The sequence below is a fragment of the Lolium rigidum genome, chromosome 3, assembly GCF_022539505.1.
Source record: "Lolium rigidum isolate FL_2022 chromosome 3, APGP_CSIRO_Lrig_0.1, whole genome shotgun sequence".
Taxonomy (NCBI): Eukaryota; Viridiplantae; Streptophyta; class Magnoliopsida; order Poales; family Poaceae; genus Lolium; species Lolium rigidum.
This window is the reverse complement of record NC_061510.1, coordinates 88,741,919-88,749,829: the sequence shown is the minus strand read 5'-3', so window position 1 is coordinate 88,749,829 and position 7,911 is coordinate 88,741,919.

Genomic DNA, 7,911 nt, shown 5'->3' with positions numbered 1-7,911 from the left:
CGACGTATCGATAATTTCTTATGTTCTATGCCATATTATTGATGATACCTACATGTTTTATGCACACTTTATGTCATATTCGTGCATTTTCTCGGAACTAACCTATTAACAAGATGCCGAAGTGCCGCTTGTCTGTTTTCTGCTGTTTTTGGTTTCGGAAATCCTAGTAACGAAATATTCTCGGAATTGGACGAAATCAAGACCCAGGGGCCTATTTTGCCACGAACCTTCCAGAAGACCGAAGAGCATACGAAGTGGGGCCACGAGGTGGCCAGACCACAAGGCGGCGCGGCCAAGGGGGCCCGCGCCGCCCTGTGGTGTGGGCCCCTCGTCGGCCCCCCGACTCGCCCTTCCGCCTACTTAAAGCCTCCGTCGCGAAACCCCCGAGGCGAAGAACCACGATACGGAAAACCTTCCGTAGCCGCCGCCATCGCGAAGCCAAGATCCGGGGGACAGGAGTCTCGTTCCGGCACCCCCGCCGGAACGGGGAAGTGCCCCTGGAAGGCTTCTCCATCGACACCGCTGCCATCTCCACCGCCATCTTCGTCACCGCTGCTCGCTCCCATGAGGAGGGAGTAGTTCTCCATCGAGGCTCGGGGTTGTACCGGTAGCTATGTGGTTCATCTCTCTCCTATGTGCTTCAATACAATAATCTCATGAGCTGCCTTACATGATTGAGATTCATATGATGATGCTTGTAATCTAGATGTCATTATGCTAGTCAAGTGAGTTTTACTTATGTGATCTCCGGAGACTCCTTGTCCCACGTGTGTAAAGGTGACAGAGGTGTGCACCGTGTGGGTCTCTTAGGCTATATTTCACGTAATACTTACTCACCGTTATGAATGGCGTAGTGAAGTGCTTATTTATATCTCTTTATGATTGCAATGTATTTTGTATCACAATTTATCTATGTGCTACTCTAGCAATGTTATTAAAGTAGTTTTATTCCTCCCGCACGGTGTAATGGTGACAAGTGTGTGCATCCGTGTTAGTACTTGGTTTATGCTATGATTATGATCTCTTGTAGATTATGAAGTTAACTATTGCTATGATAGTATTGATGTGTATTATTCCTCCTACATAGCATGAAGGTGACAAGTGTGCATGCTATGTTAGTACTTGGTTTAGTCGAATTGATCTTTCTTGCACTCTAAGGTTATTTAAATATGAACATTGAATTGTGGAGCTTGTTAACTCCGGCATTGAGGGTTCGTGTAATCCTACGCAATGTGTTCATCATCCAACAAGAGTGTAGAGTATGCATTTATCTATTCTCGTTATGTGATCAATGTTGAGAGTGTCCACTAGTGAAAGTCTAATCCCTAGGCCGTGTTCCTAAATACTGCTATCGCTGCTTGTTTACTGTTTTACTGCGTTACTACTGCTGCAATACTTGTTTCTACTATTTTCTCTGCAAACAATCATCTTCCACACAATACGGTTAATCCTTTGTCACAGCAAGCCGGTGAGATTGACAACCTCACTGTTTCGTTGGGGCAAAGTACTTTGGTTGTGTTGTGCAGGTTCCACGTTGGCGCCGGAATCTCTGGCGTTGCGCCGCACTACATCCCGCCGCCATCAACCTTCAACGTGCTTCTTGGCTCCTCCCGGTTCGATAAACCTTGGTTTCTTTCCGAGGGAAAACTTGCTGCTCGTGCGCATCATACCTTCCTCTTGGGGTTGCCCAACGAACGTGTGAAATACACGCCATCAAGCATATTTTCCGGCGCCGTTGCCGGGAACCGAAGAAAAGCTACACCACAAAGATTTCTAACTCCCACGTCAACTACGCACCAAGCATATTTTTCGGCGCCGTTGCCGGGGAGATCAAGACACGCTGCAAGGGGAGTCTCCACTTCTCAATCTCTTTACTTTTTTTTGTCTTGCTTTATTTTATTTACTACTTTGTTTGCTGCATTATATCAAAACACAAAAAAACTAGTTACTTGCATTTACTTTATCTAGTTTGCTTTATTTACTACTGCTAAAATGAGTAATCCTGAAGTTGAAGTTCGTTCATTTAAGCAACAAGGAGGAGAATGTTTAAAAGATGCTTGGTATAGAATTAGTGATGCCCATAATAGGTGCACTAAGAAACACTCCACCACTATCCTACTCAGGAATTTTTATGTTGGTATCTCTAGCTGGAATAGATATGTTCTTGATTGTCTCGCGGGAGGTAACTTCCTAGGTGCTCCCGCTTTAGAAGCTAGTTGCATTATTGAGAGTTTATTTGGAACACCGCCTGTTAATGAAATTAAAATTGAAACTTCCCTTGAGGATGTTATGAAAAAATTGGAAACCATAGAGAAATTTTTTAGTGTTGAAACTAAGTTGGAGATGTTACTTGTTAAAACCGATAAACTTGATAAATCTTTAGGAGGAATTGTTGAAAGAATTAGTGTCCTAGGAACTTGTGTTGACCATGATAATCAAATTAGTAGGATTGGCGAACTTGAAAAAGCTATGGGAACCTTGGGTTCAACCTTTTCATCTTTACAGTTTAGAGAGAAAGCTTATGTGGGAAAGGAGCAAAAGTTTATGTATGCCTCTAAAGTGCCTAAACCAAAGAAATATTATTATAGGCCTAAAATTGACAAAGCCCCTAGTACCACTCGCAAATGGGGAGCTTATGATATCAATGCTCCATCTTTTGATAACACTTGAGTTACACTTTACGCGCCTAGCTGAAAGGCGTTAAAGAAAGCGCTTATGGGAGACAACCCATGTTTTTACTACAGTATTTTTGTTTTATATTTGAGTCTTGGAAGTTGTTTACTACTGTAGCAACCTCTCCTTATATTAGTTTTATGTTTTGTTGTGCCAAGTAAAGTCTTTGATAGTAAAGTAAGTACTAGATTTGGATTACTCGCGCAGTTCCAGATTTCTTTGCTGTCACGAATCTGGGTCTACCTCCCTGTAGGTAGCTCAGAAAATTAAGCCAATTTACGTGCATGATCCTCAGATATGTACGCAACTTTCATTCAATTTGAGAATTTTCATTTGAGCAAGTCTGGTGGCCTAATAAAATCCATCTTTACGGACTGTTCGGTTTTGACAGATTCTGCCTTTTATTTCGCATTGCCTCTTTTGCTATGTTGGATGAATTTCTTTGATCCATTAATGTCCAGTAGCTTTATGCAATGTCCAGAAGTGTTAAGAATGATTGTGTCACCTCTGAACATGTGAATTTTTATTATGCACTAACCCTCTAATGAGTTGTTTCGAGTTTGGTGTGGAGGAAGTTTTCAAGGATCAAGAGAGGAGTATGATGCAATATGATCAAGGAGAGTGAAAGCTCTAAGCTTGGGGATGCCCCGGTGGTTCACCCCTGCATATTATAAGAAGACTCAAGCGTATAAGCTTGGGGATGCCCAAGGCATCCCCTTCTTCATCGACAACATTATCAGGTTCCTCCCCGAAACTATATTTTTATTCCGTCACATCTTATGCACTTTGCTTGGAGCGTCGGTTTGTTTTTGTTTTTGTTTTGTTTGAATAAAATGGATCCTAGCATTCACTTTATGGGAGAGAGACACGCTCCGCTGTAGCATATGGACAAGTATGTCCTTAGGCTCTACTCATAGTATTCATGGTGAAGTTTCTTCTTCGTTAAATTGTTATATGGTTGGAATTGGAAAATGCTACATGTAGTAACTCTAAAATGTCTTGGATAATTTGATGCTTGGCAATTGTTGTGCTCATGTTTAAGCTCTTGCATCATATGCTTTGCACCCATTAATGAATAAACCGGAGCTTGCTAATTTGGTTTGCATATTTAGTTTCTCTAGAGTCTAGATAATATCTAGTATTGAGTTTTGAACAACAAGGAAGACGGTATGGAGTCTTATAATGTTTACAATATGTCTTTTATGTGAGTTTTGCTGCACCGTTCATCCTTGTGTTTGTTTCAAATAACCTTGCTAGCCTAAACCTTGTATCGAGAGGGAATACTTCTCATGCATCCAAAATACTTGAGCCAACCACTATGCCATTTGTGTCCACCATACCTACCTACTACATGGTATTTATCCGCCATTCCAAAGTAAATTGCTTGAGTGCTACCTTTAAAATTCCATCATTCACCTTTGCAATATATAGCTCATGGGACAAATAGCTTAAAAACTATTGTGGTATTGAATATGTACTTATGCACTTTATCTCTTATTAAGTTGCTTGTTGTGCGATAACCATGCTTCGGGGACGCCATCAACTATTCTTTGTTGAATATCATGTGAGTTGCTATGCATGTCCGTCTTGTCTGAAGTAAGAGAGATCTACCACGTTAATGGTTGGAGCATGCATATTGTTAGAGAAGAACATTGGGCCGCTAACTAAAGCCATGATTCATGGTGGAAGTTTTAGTTTTGGACATATATCCTCAATCTCATACGAGAATAATAATTGTTGTCACATGCTTATGCATTAAAGAGGAGTCCATTATCTGTTGTCCATGTTGTCCCGGTATGGATGTCTAAGTTGAGAATAATCAAAAGCGAGAAATCCAAAATGCGAGCTTTCTCCTTAGACCTTTGTACGGGCGGCATGGAGGTACCCCATTGTGACACTTGGTTAAAACATGTGCATTGCAAAGATCCGGTAGTCCAAGCTAATTAGGACAAGGTGCGGGCACTATTAGTATACTATGCATGAGGTTTGCAACTTGTAAGATATAACTTTCATAACTCATATGCTTTATTACTACCATTGACAAAATTGTTTCATGTTTTCAAAATAAAAGCTGTAGCACAAATATAGCAATCGATGCTTTCCTCTTTGAAGGACCATTCTTTTTACTTTTATGTTGAGTCAGTTCACCTATCTCTCTCCACCTCAAGAAGCAAACACTTGTGTGAACTGTGCATTGATTCCTACATACTTGCATATTGTACTTGTTATATTACTCTATGTTGACAATTATCCATGAGATATACATGTTATAAGTTGAAAGCAACCGCTGAAACTTAATCTTCCTTTGTGTTGCTTCAATGCCTTTACTTTGATTTATTGCTTTATGAGTTAACTCTTATGCAAGACTTATTGATGCTTGTCTTGAAGTACTGTTCATGAAAAGTCTTTGCCTTATGATTCACTTGTTTACTCATGTCATTACCATTGTTTTGATCGCTGCATTCATTACATATGTTTACAAATAGTATGATCAAGATTATGATGGCATGTCACTTCAGAAATTATCTTTGTTATCGTTTTACCTCCTCGGGACGAGCAGAACTAAGCTTGGGGATGCTTGATACGTCTCCGACGTATCGATAATTTCTTATGTTCTATGCCATATTATTGATGATACCTACATGTTTTATGCACACTTTATGTCATATTCGTGCATTTTCTCGAACTAACCTATTAACAAGATGCCGAAGTGCCGATTCTTTGTTTTCTTCTGTTTTTGGTTTCAGAAATCCTAGTAACGAAATATTCTCGGAATTGGACGAAATCAAGACCCGGGGGCCTATTTTGCCACGAACCTTCCGGAAGACCGAAGAGCATGCGAAGTGGGGCCACGAGGTGGCCGAGACCACAAGGCGGCGCGGCCGAGGGGGCCCGCGCCGCCCTATGGTGTGGGCCCCTCGTCGGCCCCCGACTCTGCCCTTCCGCCTACTTAAAGCCTCCGTCGCGAAACCCCGAGGCGAAGAACCACGATACGGAAAACCTTCCGGAGCCACCGCCATCGCGAAGCCAAGATCGGGGGACAGGAGTCTCTGTTCCGGCACCCTGCCGGAGCGGGGAAGTGCCCCCGGAAGGCTTCTCCATCGACACCGCTGCCATCTCCACCGCCATCTTCGTCACCGCTGCTGCTCCCATGAGGAGGGAGTAGTTCTCCATCGAGGCTCGGGGCTGTACCGGTAGCTATGTGGTTCATCTCTCTCCTATGTGCTTCAATACAATAATCTCATGAGCTGCCTTACATGATTGAGATTCATATGATGATGCTTGTAATCTAGATGTCATTATGCTAGTCAAGTGAGTTTTACTTATGTGATCTCCGGAGACTCCTTGTCCCACGTGTGTAAAGGTGACGAGTGTGTGCACCGTGTGGGTCTCTTAGGCTATATTTCACGGAATACTTACTCACTTGTTATGAATGGCGTAGTGAAGTGCTTATTTATATCTCTTTATGATTGCAATGTATTTTGTATCACAATTTATCTATGTGCTACTCTAGCAATGTTATTAAAGTAGTTTTATTCCTCCTGCACGGTGTAATGGTGACGAGTGTGTGCATCCGTGTTAGTACTTGGTTTATGCTATGATTATGATCTCTTGTAGATTATGAAGTTAACTATTGCTATGATAGTATTGATGTGTATTATTCCTCCTACATAGCATGAAGGTGACGAGTGTGCATGCTATGTTAGTACTTGGTTTAGTCGAATTGATCTTTCTTGCACTCTAAGGTTATTTAAATATGAACATTGAATTGTGGAGCTTGTTAACTCCGGCATTGAGGGTTCGTGTAATCCTACGCAATGTGTTCATCATCCAACAAGAGTGTAGAGTATGCATTTATCTATTCTGTTATGTGATCAATGTTGAGAGTGTCCACTAGTGAAAGTCTAATCCCTAGGCCGTGTTCCTAAATACTGCTATCGCTGCTTGTTTACTGTTTTACTGCGTTACTACTGCTGCAATACTTGTTTCTACTGTTTTCTCTGCAAACAATCATCTTCAACACAATACGGTTAATCCTTTGTTACAGTAAGCCGGTGAGATTGACAACCTCACTGTTTCGTTGGGGCAAAGTACTTTGGTTGTGTTGTGCAGGTTCCACGTTGGCGCCGGAATCTCCGGTGTTGCGCCGCACTACATCCCGCCGCCATCAACCTTCAACGTGCTTCTTGGCTCCTCCTGGTTCGATAAACCTTGGTTTCTTTCTGAGGGAAAACTTGCTGCTGTGCGCATCATACCTTCCTCTTGGGGTTGCCCAACGAACGTGTGAAATACACGCCATCAAGTATCAGCATCAACAAAGAAAATGAATCACTTAGCCACAGAATTAATCAGTAAGCCATCACTGACATTTAATTGATCAAATGGATCAATTGAATCAAGTCAAGCCACACAGATAAGCTAGCCAACAAGCAATGAATGATCCAATGGATCATTAGCTTACACAGTAGGCACAGAAACATTCCACCAACACCACTGGTAACACAAGTGTCACTGATGCACCACAGTACACCTAGACAAGCAAGTATGACATGTCAGTAAGCACAAGCAAGCTCTTAAGCAAGCACAGTAGAGCATAGCAAGATTAGAGCAGGCTAGGAGCAACAGATAAGCAAGCAAAGCATGAACAGCAAGCAAGGCAACCCTGGCCAGTACCAGAAATTGGTGCTTTGGCCATGGGCTTGCAGCAAATGAAAGTATAGGCAGATTAAGCAGCTATGGCAGTGCTCTGGGTGATCACAGGATCACCAGAGAGCCACAGAACATGAGGAGGAAGAAGTACAGTAGCAAGGGAGGCGCACATACATGAAGGAGAGAAGGAAGAGGTGAAGAACTTACATGCGCCTGGTGGCAGAAGCTAGGGCATGGCAAGGCAGTGCTCGCGCGGCCATAGCAGCTGCAAAGCCAGGGTAGGCGCCGATGTTACGCCGGCGAACACGAACACACCATAGCAGCAGAGCACCAGAGACGACGGCACAAGTACTGCGAGCAGCACCTGCGCCAGGACAGTCTCGGGGGCGCACACGCCGTCGGCAAGGACGAGAGCTCGTCGGAGATCGTCAATCGCCAAAGGCGATTCTCCACGAGATCCAGAGAGGGGCGATCCACTAGGAGAGGAAGAGATGGGGAAAACCACGCGGACAGATCGGTAGATCTTCGCGCGGCGGTTCTGATTTGTTAAGTGGCGAGAGCAGGGGAGCATGGAGGTGGCCGGAGAGT